General features: G+C 33.4%; 1 protein-coding gene across 4 annotated transcripts in view; it reads left to right on the top strand.

Annotated features, from left to right (window-relative positions):
- The window catches only part of LOC126776933 (uncharacterized), a 42,063-nt gene that overhangs the window by 8,038 nt on the left and 13,521 nt on the right, over window positions 1-20,504 (top strand). Inside the window, exons 1-2 of one of the 4 annotated variants that reach the window (XM_050499802.1) lie at window positions 3,685-3,788; window positions 8,165-8,196. The exons of 1 other annotated variant lie outside the window; for it this stretch is intronic. The gene's annotated coding sequence lies outside the window, so the exon portion shown is untranslated. Of the gene's footprint in view, window positions 1-3,660; window positions 3,789-8,164; window positions 8,197-20,504 lie in introns of those variants that run through there. 2 more of the 4 variants (XM_050499801.1, XM_050499804.1) reach the window with 2 other exon arrangements.

The raw sequence follows: 20,504 nt of genomic DNA, 5'->3' as shown, positions 1-20,504 counted from the left end.
GTACGCTAGAAGATCACCTGTGGACCGTTTTGGTCGAAATCCGTATTGACGATCATTAATTAAAGAGTGATCTTCTAGGTAATGGATCAGTTGGTTGTTTAAAATCCGTTCCATCACCTTACAAAGTACTGAGGTGATAGCTATTGGCCGATAATTTGCCGGGTCAGACCGATCCCCTTTTTTGGGAACCGCTTGCACATTAGCTCTTCTCCATGCCTCCGGCACACTTCCCGAAGAGAGAGAAAGTTGGAACAGGCGCGTTAACACAGGAGACAGCTCCGCTGCGCATTTCTTCAGCACTATGGCTGGTAATCCATCGGGACCGCTAGCTTTCCGTACATCAAGTGATTGCAGCTCCGCACGCACATCACGTTGCCTGATTTTGATGTCAGGCATCGTATGGCCACATGCAGGTATTGTAAGTGGCAGTGCACTACAATCATCGATGACGGAGTTGTCGGCAAAGAGTTTAGCCAGGAGATCAGCTTGCTCTTGCGGACTGTGAGCTAGCGATCCGTCCGGATTTCTGAGCGGTGGCAGCGAAGGTTGGCAGAAATTGTTTTGCACAGACTTGGTCAGACGCCAGAAGCTACGGGAGCCCCTAGGATGCGAAACAAGGTCATGACCAATCTGTACAATGCGCTGTGCATCCGCTCTCGTGTATGCCTTTCTACAGGACTTGGAATTTTTACTTTACGAATTTCACTTCACGAGTTTTTCACCATGCGTACGGTGGTAACAAGCCAGGCGGATGTTAGCATCCTACCACCAGATGAGCAGATGGTCGCTCAGATATCCCTTAGTCGCCTCTTACGACACCCATGGGAAAGAGAGGGGCAGTGAAATGTATTCTTTCTCCGCCACTGCACGGATAAAATCCTTGGAGTAATAGTGCAAAAAGTTTCACCAAAAATATTACAACCTCTTATTGCCTCTACTGGTGACAGGCTGGTTCGTTTTCTCGCCCAGAGAATCGGAGTTGCGATTCAAAGGGGAAATGCTGCTAGCATTCTAGCCACCATTCCACGCGGTCACGATTTGTACAGTAACTATTTTTAATTTTTATTGGTATTTATTTAAGGCTTTAATGTTATTTAACATTAATGTAAATTAAAGTGAAAAATGATAATCATTATAGTGATAAATACAAGCAGAAATATACAACTTACGTTGTCTTCCACGTCATCGATGTCATCCAGGGCTCACAGAAGGCCCTTAGTGCGTGTTTTGATCCCTTAATTCCTAAAATCTGGCTTGAGTTTCAACACCTGTAAGGCTATCGAAGCCAATAGTACACAGTGTGTGATTGAATTTGTTTTTCCTTCAAACTATAATAGTTATATAAGCTTATTTCAAAGTTATTTTCTTTTACACCAAGCATTAATATATCTATTTAATTTCAGGGCATCGTTTGAACTTAACAACATTGCGTCGGTCTTTGACCTTTCATTGTTATCATTTACATTGAATTAAGTTCAGTTTACATTGACACGCACACATTACAATTGTTGGTACTCGATAATCACAAATAAAATAAGATGATACAAACAATAAAATTCCGTATATTAAATATATATATATAAGCATTTTTCTAGAACGATCGCTTCTTAAATCTAACTAAAACTCCTGTAATTAACCGTTATTTAATAAATATATATACAAATATCAAGGTAGGCAACTGATCGTAAGTCAGTCAACCTTGGCCCATATACACTGGCCTTGTAAGAAATCACTACAATTCTTTACGTCACGTTACGTCACGGTTTACGTCACATTACAAACCATGGGATATAAAATTTGATGTTCCTCAGTTAACAGAATACAGTGATACAAAGTATTGTTACATGACAATAGAGTATCTGTAAGGGTGGTGGTACCAACCTCAATGGTTCTTATTAAGTTCCTGTAAACAAACTAAACATTTTTTGTTTAAATTTATATGGAACCTGATATATACCATCTATATCTAAAACAAAAAAAATATCAAAATCGGTTTATAAATTGCGTAGTTCTGAGATAACAAACTAAAAAATATAACCTACAATTAAGAATGTAAAGTAACCTCGTGCAAAAACTTCTACACAATTTACAATTTGTAGTTAATACGCATTTTTGCACACTGGAACATGAAACGATCTCTTTCTGGCTAATCCTTAGCATACTGAAAATTGTGAACAATTACAAAATTAGTCAGAAAAAAGACGTTGAATTTCAATGATTCTTCTGAGGTATTTAATTTACGAACCGCTAGTAGATTTTAATTTGACTAAAAATAAGCAAGCATCAATGCTTCAATCTTTTGTCATTTCGTTAAATTTATCAATATATAAAAATACATTAAAATACACAAATTAACTATTATTTATTGTGTTGTGTATTTATGTAATATATTCAAGATGTTTAATATAATAATTATTATGTTTTCAATATCATATAACGACTACTGTCAGCTTGTAATGATAAATAATTTAATCGGTCGTTCACACACAGACGGGAAACATTCATCTTAATTTTAGACATTAATTAGGTCGACTGATTATATTTGTATTTTGAATTTTATTAAAATAAAAGCATCACACGGCCTTTTAGTATCTCAAATCAAACACTTGAATACTTAACTACAGCTCCTAAATTTAAATGAAACTCTCAAACGCCATTCATACGTTTTTTGGGTGTGATTAGTTTAGTGTCCCTCAAAGGATCGCTTAAGTAAACATTAAATTAAAACAATAGCTTAATAATAATAATTAATTGTTGATAGTCGGATCGGTTTTACTTAGAATGATTTATCAATACGTGCACTGTTTTAGATATATAATGAAATATATTAGTATTATTTTTTTTTTAATTCTTTTTAAATTAACTGACTTATATAAAACATAATCATTTATAAATTTGAACATACATTCATAAACTAAAACCTTTCAATATATAATAAGTAAATAGGTTTGCCTTCGTAATATATTCGAAAAAGATGCTTATATAGTTTTTGAAATATTTGCAGCTGTAAAAATGTCTATTATAGTATTTCGAATAAGATTTGTAATATGAAATATTTTTGATTTTTTTAATCTCGAGTTTTGTAAGAAGATTATTACCATTTTCAGAAAAGTAAATAAAAATTGAAGCCTCCGTCAACCCGTAATGGAACGGCGTGGTGGAATATATTCCAAACTTTTTTTAATCTTTACTCTATTATGGTTATCCATTAGCGAATTTCAGATTGATACCTTACATGTTAATAGCTGGATAAAAAGTTATCCATTACATAATCTTAAATTCATGTAATTATGAAATCTAAATATTGAATCCATTCCATCGCGTTAGATACCACTTTCAAGTCATAAAAAATGCATTACCTAAGTGATATAAAATATATTGTATACAATACAAGCATGAGATGAGTTTCTATTGAAACAATGCGCGTGTGCAAGAAGCAACGCATGCGTAGAATACTTAAGCCACAGATTAAACACGAATATTATATAGACAATATACTTAATACTCACAAAGGTTTTATATAATTTCAAACCCCAATATTCTACAATATTTATTCTATTATTGTATGCAATTTGTCAGTTGCCTTGCCTACTCTATTGATCAGCATCTCCCCTCTTTTTCGCACTCCCAAATCAATTTATCGATCCGATCTTTCGTCTCGTTCGCTCGCTGTCATTCGTTTGATGACAGTCGCTACTATGAGTTGAATTGATACGCGTTATGTTATTTACAAGAATTTGTTAGATATTATTGTGATTTGTGAGAGCTATATTTTTGGACCAATATTGGTGAGTTATTTTTCAATAGATATATAAAAAGATAATTTAGATATTCGTTTAATTTCTAACATCTTAAATTATTATGAAAATTAATATTTTACTATACTATATACAATTCTTATAGAAATTATACTTATACGTGAGTCGTTTTATAGTTTCGTTTAAATATTAAATAACAATCTTTTGATTGAGCATGATATTGATTATTAGGTAAAATAAATGCGTGACTACGTCAAGATCCATGATTCCTAACGATTGCAGGCCATATTTTTAATTTAAAACGATTATATATATTTTATTTTTATTATTATTTATTTCTAAATGAAATCGAGTAAAATAATTAACTACGTGTGACGTCCTGATGAGTAAGCTTGTTATATACACATAAAACAAACGTAACTGATGGTCGGCGATTCAATATTAAAATCAAATATAAATTAAAGCATTACAAAATACGTAAACATTATATTTAATACAGTTAAACTTGTTTAAAAATGTTAATCAGATACGAAGTCAAGTTAAGCTCATATTTATATAAAGAACTTAGGAGTTATAATGTTTCAAACATTTAAATTGGTAACGATGTGAGTAAAAGAAATAGTTCCTTAGTATATATCCGACAGGTGCATTGCATGCGCGTGCGCAATGTTTACTGAAGAAACACCTGCTAGGGGGTTATTTTTAGGTTCTGTTTGATTGTTTGATGGTGAAGTCGAAAGTACTCCGGAAAAGCGATAGTTTAAGTTCTAGCTCGTCTTAGATATTCAAAAAGTAAAATTAACTTCTATTTAAAAATAGTTTTAAAAGAATTTAATAGTAAAATATATTTTTCATTCTGTTTTAAAAAATATATTAAGCATATCAATTTATAAAAGATTTGGTTTAGCAATAAATAATAAATTTAGCTACGATGTTGACATAGCAGTGTGTCAATATTTTCATCACAAGTACACCAATAATATACGTTATATTATTAAACACGACAAAGAAGAGCAGTTAAAATTTTCACTGAGCAGAGAGTACTGACATTGGTCTAATTGCTGACTAGTTAGGCCTTGGGCTTACAACCCGGGTCAAGCTATTGAACAGTTATTGGGTTTTTCTATCAAGAAAATCGCAGTAGCAGTAGAAGTCGAAGTTGACAGTGTGAACTGTCCGGTATTGGCGGTTTGCCGTTTCATTGAATTATTAGAATGAGAGAATAGAAAGTGCATCTGTGTTTGCGCACATGAACTCTATAGTATTATGTGTAGTTGGTTTTTGTTTGTTTACATGTTAATAATATCCTGGGACATTATTTACACATGGTCATCTGATCCCAAGCTAAGCAGAGCTTTTGCTATGGAAACCAGACAACAGATATACTACATATACTACTTTTATTTTGTAAATACATACTTACATAGATAATTACACCCAGACTCCAGCCAGCCAGTGTTACTAAATTCACAAGGAACAAAATATCTTAGTTCCTAAGGTTAGTGACGCAATGGCGATATAATGAATGGTTAATATTTCTTGTCAGTTTTCATTTTTGCTCGTTCGTTTACCTATACTATAAAAAACGCTGCCGTAAGCGAACTATAACAGGAGGATATCATGCTGAAAGCATTAACTAACCTGCTTGTATTTTTTTTTCAATTAATGAAACAAAGAAACGTATCCAATACTGGGTTCGGTATCTCTCACTGATCGGTTAGAGTAACGCCAAAATATCAATACTTAGAAATGCAGTGTTCGGTTTTGAAAGGTGAGTGAGCCAACTTAATTACAGTCACAAGGGACATAGCATCTTATTTCTTCTCATCTTCATCACATTACTAACCGTCAGGAACCCATTTACCCGTGTCATTTTCTGCTTCAAAAAAAAAGTTAAAGAAAGGATATTGTTAAAAAATAATATGAAACACAACTCTTAGAATATAACAAAAAACACAAACGTAACTGGTGGTAGAGCTTTGTGCAAGCTCGTCTGGGTAGGTACCACTCACTCATCAGATATTCTACCGCAAAACAGCAGTACTTGGTATTGTTGTGTTCCGGTTTGAGGGGTGAGTGAGCCAGTGTAATTACAGGCACAAGGGACATAACATCTTAGTTCCCAAGCTTGGTGGCGCATTGGTGATGTAAGCGATGGTTAACATTTCTTACAATGCCAATGTCTAAGGGCGTTTGGTGACCACTTACCATCAGGTGGCCCATATGCTCGTCTGCCTTCCTATTCTATAAAAAAAAACTACTTATAATATACAATACACACACTGATAAATACTTTAAAAAATAATCGTACTCACACATGTAAAAACAATAACAAATAATTGTTTTCTTCGTTCTATTTTTTTTTCTTTTTAATAATAATGAAGCAATGATTGACTTTTTTCAATATTGGCAGTTAATCATCGATAGTAGTTATTAAAAAGATAACAATCACATCAGCAATGTCCTTGAAAGATGTCACGCTTTGTAAGCAACGATGTTAATCGTAACTTTGATGTCACATATTCTCACGACCCTAATTGTTGGGCAGTGATAGCGGTCAAGTAATTTCAACTTATCCGTCGATCTGCGACATTTTTTTAAAAAATTAAATCGGGTTTTTAATGAAATCAAAAATAATACGAAATTTCGAAATTCAAGCATTTTTTATTGAAATTATAGTAGCTTTTATTTTTATATACAGTAATTACTGAATATAAAAATAAAAGCTGATGAAAGATGAAATGTACTCATGCACACATTTTTTTTACTCGCAATAACACATCGTATCATCTAAATATGTGTATATATTTGGTAAAAAAAACGCATTTATAAAAAATGCTTATGACTAGTTTTAGTTAGAGGGGGTTACTTTTATAAATAGATTAACAATCTTTATTTATTTTTTTATTGTTTAGAGCGAACAAGATGCTCACTAAGTACAGTCACTATTACAAGAATTTTTTGTTATTAATTCATTTAATTTTGTAAGGTTTTATTATTTTTTTAAATCTTCTTGGTGGTAATTTTTTTTCGGTATTTGATTACGATTCCTTAAAATATTTGTTATTAATAAAACAGCTTAAATATTTTACTGGACTCTAATTAACAAAAGAGTTGAGGTTCATTCATTCCATTTAGCAAAGCATATTAAATCTTAAATCTTAAACAAGAAAATGTTCTTAGCTCGTACAAATAAGTATTTACTTTTAAGATAAAAAAATGACCGGAAATTCTACCTAGAAAGGTCTTAATCTTCCACAGTATCTAGGGTCACTAACTGATTATATTTTAGGATAAAAACATCCATCTAAGGAGAGCAAATATGTTCAAGCTGTGTTCACTTCCGTCGTACAACAATAGCTATGATAACGCGATCAAATTCGTCCGAACAGTTTTTTTTATACTTAGTAATTGTATCATTCGGTTCGTTAGTCATGTGTCATAAAGTTTAAACAAAGATCTTAACTGGAAACGTGAAACGAAAATAATTTTCGTAATTTTAATTTTAGTATGTCAAAAATTGTTTGGAACAAACGTAGGTTCGAAATTTCAGAAGCTTTCCTATTGACGTGCGTGACTTTGTACCCGCAATCTTCGTCTAAGATTACGTGTTTTAACCACAAGGCGATCTCGACTGAGATCGATCGCTCACTGTCCTCATAATAAGCAGAATGTAAGCGTAGTATCACATCGCAAAGATATTATGATGTTCGGTAATTGAATATTATGTTTTATTTTTACGGCATTATTTAAAATTATGTAAAAGGGCATTCAGTGGTTATATATCAATACGTTATCGAGCGCGAAAGAGAACATCAAAAGGTCTCCCTTATCATTAAGAGGAGAAGAGATCGGATATTGACACGATATCCTTACTAATATGAATACGAAAGTCAGTTTGTTTATTAATAATATACGCGGGCCAAAAATTTTTTTTTTTTACAAAGTAATAAGAACACGAAATTCTCGCATGTCACGTCAATATTCTAAGTTTAAAGCGGGGGAAACTTCGAATCGCAGTTGTAACAATACTATGAAGTAAAATATTCTCCGATAAGAGCTACATCTTCTGATATAAGTTTTATGTATCCAGTATACATAAAACTTATATCAGAAGTATACATAAAACTTATATCAGGTAGTCGTTTTCTCGGTTAGGTATTACAAAAAAAAACGTCTCCATATTTATTAGTATATATATATACTAATATTTATTAGTATATATATATATATATATATATATATATATATATATATACTAATAAATATGGAGACGTTTTTTTTATATATTATATATATATATTATATATATATATATATATATATAATATATAAGTTTGGTAATTTAAAGTATTATATAGCCTTTTTTCAGTTATTGTATTATATATTGTTTTTTTTTGTTTCAGATTGTTGCTGTGTTTAAGACATAAGTACTAATGTAAGTATATACAATTTTCAAAACAATATTTGAAAATATTATATTTTCTTTTCATTTTAGTAGCGACATATCTTTTATATGCATATACGTAAATGTTTTAATTGTCTCTCTAAATGAGTCTAAAGTCGAAATTTATTCTGTATTTATGAAAACATTTCTCAAGTAAAATTGAGACCTGTCGCAACAGACATAACATCCAGCGGAAATGAGACATCGTCGGTGATATATCAAAGTAAAGCAACGCATGGGGTTCACACCCTCACCCCTCACCCTAGACAGAAATAGCGCAGGATATTGTAAACACTACGGAACACCACACCCTTGTAAAGCTTGAGATGTACGAGTACATAAGGTTGCATTAAAAATAAAATTACCCGACGAATAAGTAATAGATGCCATGATTATCTACACATAGTATATATGTAAGCAAAATACCACTCAACATGAGATGTCCCAAACTATCCTCCCGATTGACTTAAAATTTGTCACAGTTACTCCTTCCCCGACGTAGACGCTCACTAAGAACGGATTTTACGCAAATCCTATTCAAAATAAATTTTTCTTCTTATCTACCTGTGCGAAGCCAGGACGATTAACTAGTTAGATTAACTAGTAGAGTTAAGATATGTTGTATTAGTGTTTATAATTCATCTTTTCTTCAGTTTTAAAAATAAACACTTAGGAAATCTGCATATCTCAGGCGACATACATACGTATATCCAGCAACCCGTAATAGTTACTTCACTATGTACGTAGCTTGTAGTATAAATTCTAGGCATTCTCTTCCAAGGGAATTAGGAAGAGTTCGTGGTACCAGGCCATAACAATTGTGATTGTGATCCTAAATTAATGTATAGAAATATATATTATTGAAACGCTTGGACCTTGGAGTAATATTACAAAAAGTTTCATCAAAAATATTACACCCCGTCTTATTGCCTGTGCTGGTGACAGGAGGGCTGGTTCATTTTTCGCTCAGAGAATCTGAATTGCAATTCAAAGAGGAAATGCACCATTCCACGTGGTCACGATTTGTACAGTAACTATTTTTAATTTTTAGTTGTTTTTTATAATTTATTGAGTTATTATCACCATTAAAATTAATCGATGATATTACAAATTATACACCAGAAAATTTTATTTTACCTACCCTGTCGCGTGTCATATTAAATTCAATACGCATGACAAACAACAGAACTTCCCTGCGCATGCACAAATCCGTAATAGAAGTGGGGTGCGCGGGAGTACCAGATGTGAAGGGGCGAAGTAAAGACAATATCGATCTTTGAACCCTGTATTGATTTAAACATTCCGTGTGGGGTTACCGAGGGGCTGTAATCACTTTAGGGATGGATGTTTAGAACATAATAATAATATATAATGTAGGTAAAATTATTATTACTTTTATTGAAGCCCTGTTTGTTAGAAAGCAGATAATTTCAAAATGTCTAAATACGAAATAATAAGTTATGTTTACGAAGTAGCGTTTTAAATTATTGTTTTATTCATAACAGATGGTTGTTTTCGTAAAGTAAAATTAATGGTGTGTAAAATTAGTTATGAAATAACTTGATTGCAGTGATTTTTTGAAATACTTTTAAACATCCGGCATAAGAGGAGAGGTGATTTTTACCCACCGTTCGACGTTACTTGACTGCTACTTTATCTGAGATATCGGATTCAGATTTAATCTAAAATACCAACTTTTAGTCTTCGCTTATTAGGGTCGCCAGGGAATGACGCTTGGTCGCCCAAGCTGCGCACCATCAGAGTGTGAGATGCCGTGATCACTGTTGTCCCTGTTGTTAGGTATCTATGTTTCTCCTTGGGCTTCAAGCTTGCTTCATACTAAAATAAATAAGGCCGTCCAGACCGATTTCGGCCACGGCAGCTAATTTCAAGATAGATAACTGCTAACTGCGCAGGACATATTATAGTGCACAAGTGAGTGCGCAAACACAGGTACACTCTCTATTCCCTAACTGTCATAATCCGATGGGATGACAATCCGACACTTTGGCATTTGTAATATTAGTATAATGTGCAAATTCTTTACTGTACCAGTTTTCTCATGCATATTGTAATTACTCGATAAATATAAAACGTTATATTGTATTTATATTGTCTGGCATTGACATACTTCCGTGGACAATCTAAGTGGCGATGAATAAATAATTAATTAATATAATCAATAATGTATACCGCAACCGCAACCATTGTAAGCAAATAATTCAGATTTATTTAATTTTTCTATTTCTTATCAACAAAACATCGTTAAAATAATATGTGATACAGGATCTAGCATGTGTGTGTGTGTGTAATATAATAATAATAATAAATAACTTTATTCACCAAAAAGAAACAAAGACAAAAAAAATTAAGGTGCAAAACCATAAAAAAACAGTTAACAATATCATATTTTATAATTTGGTGAAAAGGTCGTAGTCTCAACTAGGCTGCTTTTCAGTCTACGCCTTGTACATATGCTTCCAACAGAAGCGCTACATTCAGTGCAGTAAAAGGTAAAAGAAGATAAAATTACTTAAATAATAAAAGTTAATACAATTTTATGACACGCCCAATAGGCTAAAATAAAAAAAAAACATGCAAGCATTACTAAAACAGTGAGGTTTTTTTTTTGTTAAATTCTAGAAAAAAGAAAAAATATGTCATAATGAATAAAAAAATGAAAATAAAATAATAATAATAATATTTAAAATGTTTAAACAAATAGAGATATATGTTTCAATAAATTACAATCAAAATAACAATTAAGTATTGAAGTTTCGTTACACACATTTGTATGTTAATAATTGTTATATGTGTACACGTAATAAGTAGATCCATATATTAGAGAATAATACACGACATACATAAATTTATATATTATATACAGTAAGTGATATTTAAAACATGTTTTTATCTGTTTAATGTCTCGTCATAATAAGTAAAAAAATCCGTCTTGCGGTTGAATCTATCATCAGATTCATACTCCGGATAGGGATAATAAAAGTTACTAGGAATCTTCTTTGGTAATATGAAAATTTTACTCATATTCGCTTACATCGCCAATGCCAACATTTATTACAATGCCAATGTATAGACATTGGCATTGTAAGAAATGTTGGGCGTTGGTGAGTACTTATCATCAGGCGGCCCATTTGGTCGTCCGCCTACCTATTCTAAAGAATAAATAAAAAATAATCCCGTGTCTCGGAAACCCACTTAACCTAACCCTCTAATGTCTACGCTGTCTGTGTGCGCATTGTGAAATATTATAATATAAAATAGTCCAGCTTTTACTGACTGTAATAAGTGTTGTGTTCCAAACAAATAGTGTAGGCTCACCTCGTTATCGAAAAAAACTAAAACCCAGTGATTATTATTAGTATATATCAATATAATGCTAAGGTCCGGTTTCAATCGAAGTTTCAATCTTTATTCAATATAAAAGCATTATTTATTGATGACAAAAATCTATCATTGGTTTAAAATGAAACTTTACCACCCAAGGGTGAGTGTGCTGGCGTAATTACAAGCCAAAAAGGTAAAGCGTCGTAGGTCCCATGAAGGCGGTTTAAACTACCAAGTACTTAATGAAGCGCAAATTTCAACTTGATACTATTAGATTTGAGTAGATAAATAAGCCATGTCATTTCTCTTATGCCTGTAGTTAAAAAGACCGCTCAGTTTCTTTCACCGGTTCTTCTCAGGGCTGAGTGTTCCTTTTCCGGACCGGTGGTAGTTTCTGGACTGACTATCAATAAGCAAGTGTAATGCTTCAATATTGAATAAATCATTTTGATTTTGATTTACACTGGCTCACTTCAAACCGAAACACAACAATACTACCTATTTTTGCTTTTTTTTTTTTTTATATGCCCCGGGATGGCAAATGACTCTACTCCACCTGATGGTAAGTGGTAGTAGAGTTCAAACGCGACGACGGCCAGTACAGTCGGGAAGAATGTTCTGTACTAGCCGTCCCCGCCTTGCCGGCCCGCAAGATGCCTCTTCACGCCTCGTTTGAAGGGTTGTAAAAGGAGGGGAACACGTGAGCTGGTAAGGAATTCCATTTTTTGGTAGTGCGACAAAGAAAGGAGTTGCCAAATTTCTTTGTGCGCGATGGAATTGATGTCACAGTTAGGCGGTGACATCCAGAACCAGCTCGCGTGGACTTAAGAAGGAAGGGGGAAGCAGGAAACAGGGAAGCAGCTTGCTGTTTGGTGGTAGAATATGCGTGTGATAAGTGAATGAAATTTAAACGATTTTAAATTTTAAACGTTATTAGAACAAAATAGTTGCCGATTTTCTTTATCACGGCTGGTGGATGCACTCACTACCGTCACGCGATGCCGTCCGTGACTTGGCTTGATCGAGTGAGAGTATGGTTACGGGTGACGTATTTAGATGTAGTTAAAGCACGACGGTTACTATAATATTGTATGAGCTATGATAATAAATAAAAAAAGAAAGCGAGAATTTTAATCGTTGATTCTCGAGTTCGAACCAGGGAAAGCAGCATTGAATTTTCATGTATTTAATTTGTGTTTATAATTTGTCTCTAAAAAAATCATGTGTAAACCTTCTCCTCAAAAGGGAGAAGGGCAGCTTAGCAGTGGGAGATTTACAGGCTTTAATATAATTGAGGGACAAAGGTCATAATATAACATCTTACGACCATAATTATAAACGTGGCTTAACGAGTGATTAAATAAACAACTGTGTCAAATTAATGATAACAAAAAGAGCGTAATCAGTTTTATATTATACAGTAGGAAAGTTGTTAGTTAGAAGTGGTTGTACAATTCCTTATAATAAATTTACAATATAAATAAATAGATATTTCACTTTCATCATGTTATAAGAGACATTATCGTCATCTTCCTAGTCCCTAGTTCATTTGATGTTTTAAATTTCCGTCGCATTCATGTAATTAGTTCCATCAAGTGCCGTATACCGAGCGGTATGTTGTTATGCGTAAAAAATAATAACATAATCGAGATTACACTTGCCGCAAAACATAATAAATATAATTTATTTTATTTAATAGAGTTAATTTTATTTAATAGAGTTATTTAATAGAGTAAATAAAAATATTTACGATAATTATATAAATTGTAAATATCGAGGAAGAGTTCAAACCCGGATAAGCAGGACTGAATTTTCATGTGCTTAATTTGTGATTATAATTCATCTCGTGCTTGACTGTGAAGGAAAACATCGCGAGAAAACCTGCATGTGTTTAATTTTACTAAAATTCTGCCATATGCCATGCCATGAACTCGCATTGAAGCAGCGTGGTGGTATAAACTCCAAAAACCTTCTCCTCAAAAAGGGAGGGGAGGACTTAGCCCAGGAGCGGGACATTCACAGGCTGTTACTGTACTGTTACTGGGGAAACTTTGTCCGTTCGGTTCATTTGTTTTCAAATTTTTTGGTATAAAATGTCGAAAAACTAAAAGATGTAAATCACTCTTGTTACGTTAATGGTCTAAATTTAAATCGGTTGAAACTAAAGTTATCAATTAATGCTTCTGGTCATAAAAATAAATAAAATTTTTATTGACCATAACTTTAAAGGAAACATCTAACCCGGAAGCTTTACCATTACGTAACTATCATCCCGTATTATGTAAAACGGTATAAGTGTTATCTATTAGTACATAAGGTTGTAATAAATAATCACTTACCATGTTTCTGCAAGGAAGAGAAGACATAATTGAACAAATTATGGTTAAGCATAATATTACGCGTTGGGTTCTGCTTAATTTAATGATTACTAGCTTTTATCTGCGACGTAATAATACTAATGTCCTCCTCATAAAACATTTCTAAGTGTAAAATAAATTACGTCTATTTAAAAACAAGTTATTATATTATCTCTATATATAAGCGGAATACAACTTATTACGAGGTCTACTAAACTATGCGCCCGATTGACTTTGAAATTTGTCAAAGTTACTCTTTCCCCGATGTAAACGCTCACTAAAAACGGATTTTACTCAAATCCTATCCAAAATACGTTTTCCTTATATACCCATGCGAAGCTAGGACGATTAACCAGTATAATTGATGTACTAAAGCGAATATTTTTTGGTGTACTGAGTTATATTGTCACAAGCTAATACATTTTTTTTATATAGAACAGAAAGGCGGCCGAGCATATGGGCCACCTGATAGTAAGTGATCACCAACGCCCATAGACATTGGCATTGTAAGAAATGTTAACCATCGCTTACATCCCCAATACACCACCAACCTTGGGAACTAAGATTATATGTCCCTTGTGCCTGTAATTACACTGGCTCACTCACCCTTCAAGTCGGAACACAACAATACAATACCAAGTACTGCTGTTTTGCGGTAGAATATCTGATGAGTGGGTGGGCCCTACCCTACCCAGACGAGCTTGCACAAAGCTCTACCACCAGTAATTTTAGCTCGATGGGTTGGACGAATCTGGTTTCTTATTTATACATAGCAACAGGTGAAGTTAATAAATGATAATAATAATGTTTTTACACTATCATTCGTGAAACGAAACACAATGCAATCCGTGTCTTATGTAAGAGGAAGCAGAAAATTAACGCTCTTTTTAATGTCAAGTCAACAAAGGAACCCTAAAATGATAATAGTCATTGCACTCGCAACGGTCACCGCAAATTGCTCGTTACGTGCGCGTGCGCCATTACGACGTGTGTTAGCGTTCATCGGATATTTTAATCGCATTTCGTAGTAACGTAGCCTTATAGCTTCGTTTATGTCTTCATTGTTTTGAAGTATACTTTGATAATTTAAATTTGGGTCATCTTTTAAGGACTCGAAATGGTCTAATGGTTCTAATACATGAATCTTAAACGAAGATTACGGCCAAGCACCACTGAGGTTGTTCATGTTGGTCATGTGTTTGTATATTTTTTTTTATATAGAATAGGAAGGCGGACGAGCATACGGTAAGTGGTCACCAACGCCCATAGACATTGGCATTGTAAGAAATGATAACTTACATCACCAATTAGCCACCAACTTTGGGAACTAAGATGTTAAGTTCCTTGTGCCTGTAATTACACTGGCTCACTCACCCTTCAAACCGGAACACAACAATACCAAGTGCTGCTGTTTTGCGGTAGAATATCTGATGAGTGGGTGGTACCTACACAGACGAGCTTGCACAAAACTCTACCACCTGTAAAATATGATTTTTTTCTTTCTTCGGCAAAGGAGAATATCGTGAGGAAACCTGTTTGCTGTGTCGCAAACAGCCTCATGCAAGCAAACCTTCTCGTCAAGAGGCCTAATCTCCTCTTGACTTAGCATATCTAGCATTACTGCTCTTTTAGAAATTTACTAATATGTATAATCGTCGGATCGTCTGTTTGTAATTCACTATTTACATATTCACACAATATACATAATGGTTTTATTGAGACGATGGCTGATGTTATAATGGGATTGATAAACAAATGCTATATACATGGAACAAAATTGCTTATTTTCATAATATGTGTTGGTCTAGCTACAAAAAAGAAAATCTGGATTCCTTAGTAGGTGATTTCGACTGCAAAGCAAAGCAATTTGATACTACTATCAAATTGCTTTTACAAATGTTAACTAATAAAAATTAAAAAAAAGTAGATAATACAAATGTGTGGAATTGGTATTCATTGGCTTTTTTTTATTCTCAATTAATTTAAATATTTGAATTTCATGTGGAGTCTACACTGCGATCCGATTTTACATTTAGTTAATCGTGAAAAATTACAATATAATAAGCGTCCTATTGACGCAATGATTTACGGCCGTCCAGCGATGTAAAAGTCGCAGGTTCAATCCTGGCGCCTTGGGCCATTTTCGTCCCCAATCCTAACACAAGCTGAACACTTAATTGGAGGTAAATTGGAATAGTAGTGACTCCCTAAAACGGGCATTTCTCTTACTATTTTTATTTTTTTCAGTATAATAAGCATCATAAAGTAAAATATATTGCGAGCGCAAGTTTAAATTAAATAATCAATTCGTAAAAAACATACCTCCCTACAGGAAGGTGCCTTATTCCAGGAACAGCAATCATAACCAAGATGAGCAGCGCATTGTAAATTACGGCATGTCAAATTCCCCCGTGCTACGAGTATACCCATTTACTATCGGATGGCCTATTTTTCTACTCTGTGTCCCATTTTTTTATAGACAAGGATCTATAAAAAATCGACACGTGTAATTTTCTCAATATAATGTGCACCTACCTTAATATCTCGTGGAATGCGTGCGAGACGAACTAAGTGTTGATAATGAAGCTATTTCCTCCTTAAACCGTCCGTGGATTGTTATATAAAGACATACTGTGCGCAGATTGTTTATGTTTGTTTTCGTGTTACGCCTAATGAGTTGAACGTTTTGTTTTTCCTAGCTGAAGAATTTTGTATGATTTTTCATCCGCACTATGATATGTCTATAATTTACTGTGGTATTAAGAAGTTGGTATATAAATGATAATTTCCATGTTTATTCAATGATTCGTGGATTTTTACCAAAGGTTGCGGGTTTAAATTTACTTTATGTAAATAGGCTCTTCGTTCATGCGTTTACAAGCTTTACTTAAGTAAAAGCAAACCTACAACCAGTTCAAAACGGCACCATTTTAAAGAATTGTGAAAAAAAGCCCTCATTTTCCTTTATTAAATAACATAATATATTAAATACTAGATTCTTTGACTAATACCACTAGTAGTCTTGAAATTACAAACTTCGTTCGGAATATGTATTGATTTATAGTCGATATTTAAAATGCATTTTAACATAGTGGTAAGAAATTGTGCAAACCCATCTGATACCACCCACATACCACACAATCTACGGCCAAACAGTAATACTCAGTATTGTCGTGTTCCTGTTTCAAGAGTGAGTGAGTAAGTAAGTACAAGCATAAGCCCCTAAGGTTGGTGGCGCATGAAGCAAGGGATGGTTAATATTTCTGATAGTGAAAGTGGACAGTGCGCTTCACTTACAATCAGGTGTTGCTTAACGATTGTTTAGTTAAACATTCATTTCGCTCTTTCTCTCATTATTGATTTGACATTCGAAAGAAAGAGACAAATTGCTTAACTAATCAACCATCAAACAGTGTTTATAAGTAGCCTTAATATTTCATTCGTTGTAGTGTAGTAATGAAGTTATTTTACAACACAGGATTCGTTTTCAAATATATTTTTTATTGACGTGGATTGGAGCTGTGACTAATGGTTAATATTTCATACAGCGCTGATGGTTTATGGGTATGGGGCATATTTGCCATATTATGGTAAATGGTCACCTCATTTATCATCACGTGGCCAATGGGCCAGTCCGGCTATATTATAAAAATATATATATAAAAACTTAGCTCCGTTTGGACTACCGTCATCAACAAACATTCACGCTCCAGATAACTGAACGACTTTTTGTCCATTAACATTTGAACCGACACACAATGTCCCATTGAGGTGATCGACCGGATCGACACATCCTCTACGGCCGTCAGTTCGATTCCCCGTTAACGCTCGAATAGCTCCGAACAATCGCCGCAGGATGTGAAGTTGTTATTTGAGACAATGGCTACGGACACTTTGATTGTTTATTTTCTTTTTGTCCAGTAAAAGGTGATATTGCAGGTTAAATCTCGTGAAATGCAACTTAAGTTATATATTAGTTGTATTAAAAGAACTTTCGAAGATATAATATCTGTTGAGAAACTGAATCGGACCGGAGAAGCGAATCCTTAGGTTCTTTCAGATCACCTTTAAAAAGTTTCTATGTCTTTTATTAAAATATTCGCTGAAAATCAAACAGCCAAAGAACATATTAATTTTTATGAATATAAAAATATTTTTAAAATAATGTATAAAAAACTAGAAAGCACTAGCAGAGAGAACCGCTTGTATGCTTTAAGAATCAGTCGAGTGAAATTGATAGTGTCGTGCTTAGCTGCGCTTGCGTCTCCTGTTCACGGGTGGGTACATTGAAACAATCGACGTTGAACAATAGTGTCGCATCCCTATTGTCTCAACATCAATGGTTCTAGCTTATATTTTATGCTCCATGATTATGCAGACTTGATATTCCTTGATTATATACTGTTATAATAATGTATGATTCCTAGGCAGATCTAAGTACTTGTATGCTGATTTAACCCTATGCACTACTGCGTCTTGTAATACCTATTTAATACGTATCATATAAATTAGATATGCGTCTAAGACTGAACTTCTATTTAGAGTGACGTAACTATCAATGAGCAGAGATGGCCCAGTGGTAAGAACGCGTGAATCTTAACCGATGATCGTGGGTTCCGAGCACGTTTTCATCCACTGAATTTTCATATGCTTAATTTGTGATTATAATTCATCTCGTGCTTCAAGGCCGGCAAAGCACCTGCAAACACTCCGGTGTTGCAGGTGGTTATGGGCGGTGGTAGTCACTTTCCATTAGACAAGCCAATTGCATAAAAAAGTCAAAATTTTGGCAGTATGTTTTAAAACATATTTTTTTATTATTATATTTTTTATAGAAAGCTGTCATGTCGCTCCGCTTGGTGACTGCCACGATATGGTTGGTTAAGGCGTATATGTGATCCATTGACAGATTCGCTTGTCCAGATCCTTAGGCGACTCCACCGTACACCACCCACGTTTGGAGACGGGATGGCTCTGTTCTATTCTGGAAACACACGGATAAAGAGTTTTTATATGTTTGTGAAATCGGAAATGATTACAGTCGACATACCAACTAGTATTAGACCAACTTTATGACTATTTTTTTTTTTAATTTCTAAACTTAAATCTTTTTATGGTTATATTCTAAAAACTATTTCAATTATATATGCTTTGATTAAAAATAGTATGCTATTGTAAATCATTAGAATTTATTTAACAATTATTTTTTTATCAACCTTATTTACAACAAACAATATTAAAGTCCAGTAGCCTGACAAATTCTATTTTGAATAAAATCGATATATTAAAGATGGTGTGGCATAAGGTAATCTTCCTTCCTTAAATAAAAAAATATAATCGGATGAAGCCCCGAGCCCGGATGGGTGTGGAGGCCGCTCCCGTCCTGTCTAGTATTACGGTGTCCAGTTACGAGGTTACTGCTCGCCCGTCGCCTGGCTGATAGGATTTCATGGTTAGAATTCTAGCTATACCAGCTATACTAGCTTTCAGTGGGAATTCTAGTATTTTATTGTAAATAAAATAAAACCAAATCAAATCAAAATTCTTTATTCAACATTAACATGCAATTACACTTACTTATTGATTCAAATCAACTTAAAAACTACAACCGATTTGGAAAATAAATATTTGGACCTGAGAAGAACCGGCGAAAAAAAGTGAGCGGGTTTTTTATAAGATCTTGTAACTGTTTACAAATTTTTAGCAAAAAAAATAATAATCAGGAGGCGATGGTAATATTCACACTTATTTGTGCTTTGGTTTCGGTTTGAAGTATCAGCCAGTGTCATTATCAAAGATAACATTTGAATTTTTTGATATTCGATGACATTTAATTAATTAATTACGATATTGACTTTCAATACATTGTTTAAGTCAATGACAATTATAATTATTATTATTACAAAAGATAACTATATAAATTTGATTAAAAATGGTTCCCCCCGATTACCACGCGATGCAAAGCTGCCCATAACACAGGCCGCATTTCCACGCTGTACGGCAATGGACAATCCTTGTGCCAAGTAAGACCCGGAACGAACATTTTAATTAATAATTAGTTGTAATTTTAACATGTATTTTTCACAGTTTTTATCCACTGTTCTATGTCTGCAAAATATATAAAGAATCGTGTAGTATTCTGAAAATATAACATTGAATTTTAATGAATTGACATTTTTTAAGCATCTAAGTCGTAGGTCAGATTTTAATGGTCCATTAAGCCACATGTTGAATCTATAACTCACTCAAAAACACATAAAGATGTTTTTGATTTGTTTTAGTACACTTATATCATAATAAACATCTTCACGATGGTAACTCATTAACGATGTGTTCCGTTTGAACTTTCCAGTCGAGCGAGTATTTTTATCAAGAAACATTTAATTTTGTAACGTTAAAAGTATATTGGTAAAGATTGTTCCTCAAGTGATTTGGTAATCGTTATTTTCTTAAATACGTTAATTATCACATTTTATTAATCCTGATATCAGTAAATAGCTTAATTATAAAATTCGTTAATCAATTATATACTTCTAACAATATACTTTTGTTAAAAAATATCAATAAATATTAAACATTACAAGAAGATATCAATAA

The sequence above is a fragment of the Nymphalis io genome, chromosome 21 (assembly GCF_905147045.1).
Source record: "Nymphalis io chromosome 21, ilAglIoxx1.1, whole genome shotgun sequence".
NCBI classification, from domain to species: domain Eukaryota; kingdom Metazoa; phylum Arthropoda; class Insecta; order Lepidoptera; family Nymphalidae; genus Nymphalis; species Nymphalis io.
This window is presented reverse-complemented; position numbering and strand designations above follow the sequence as displayed.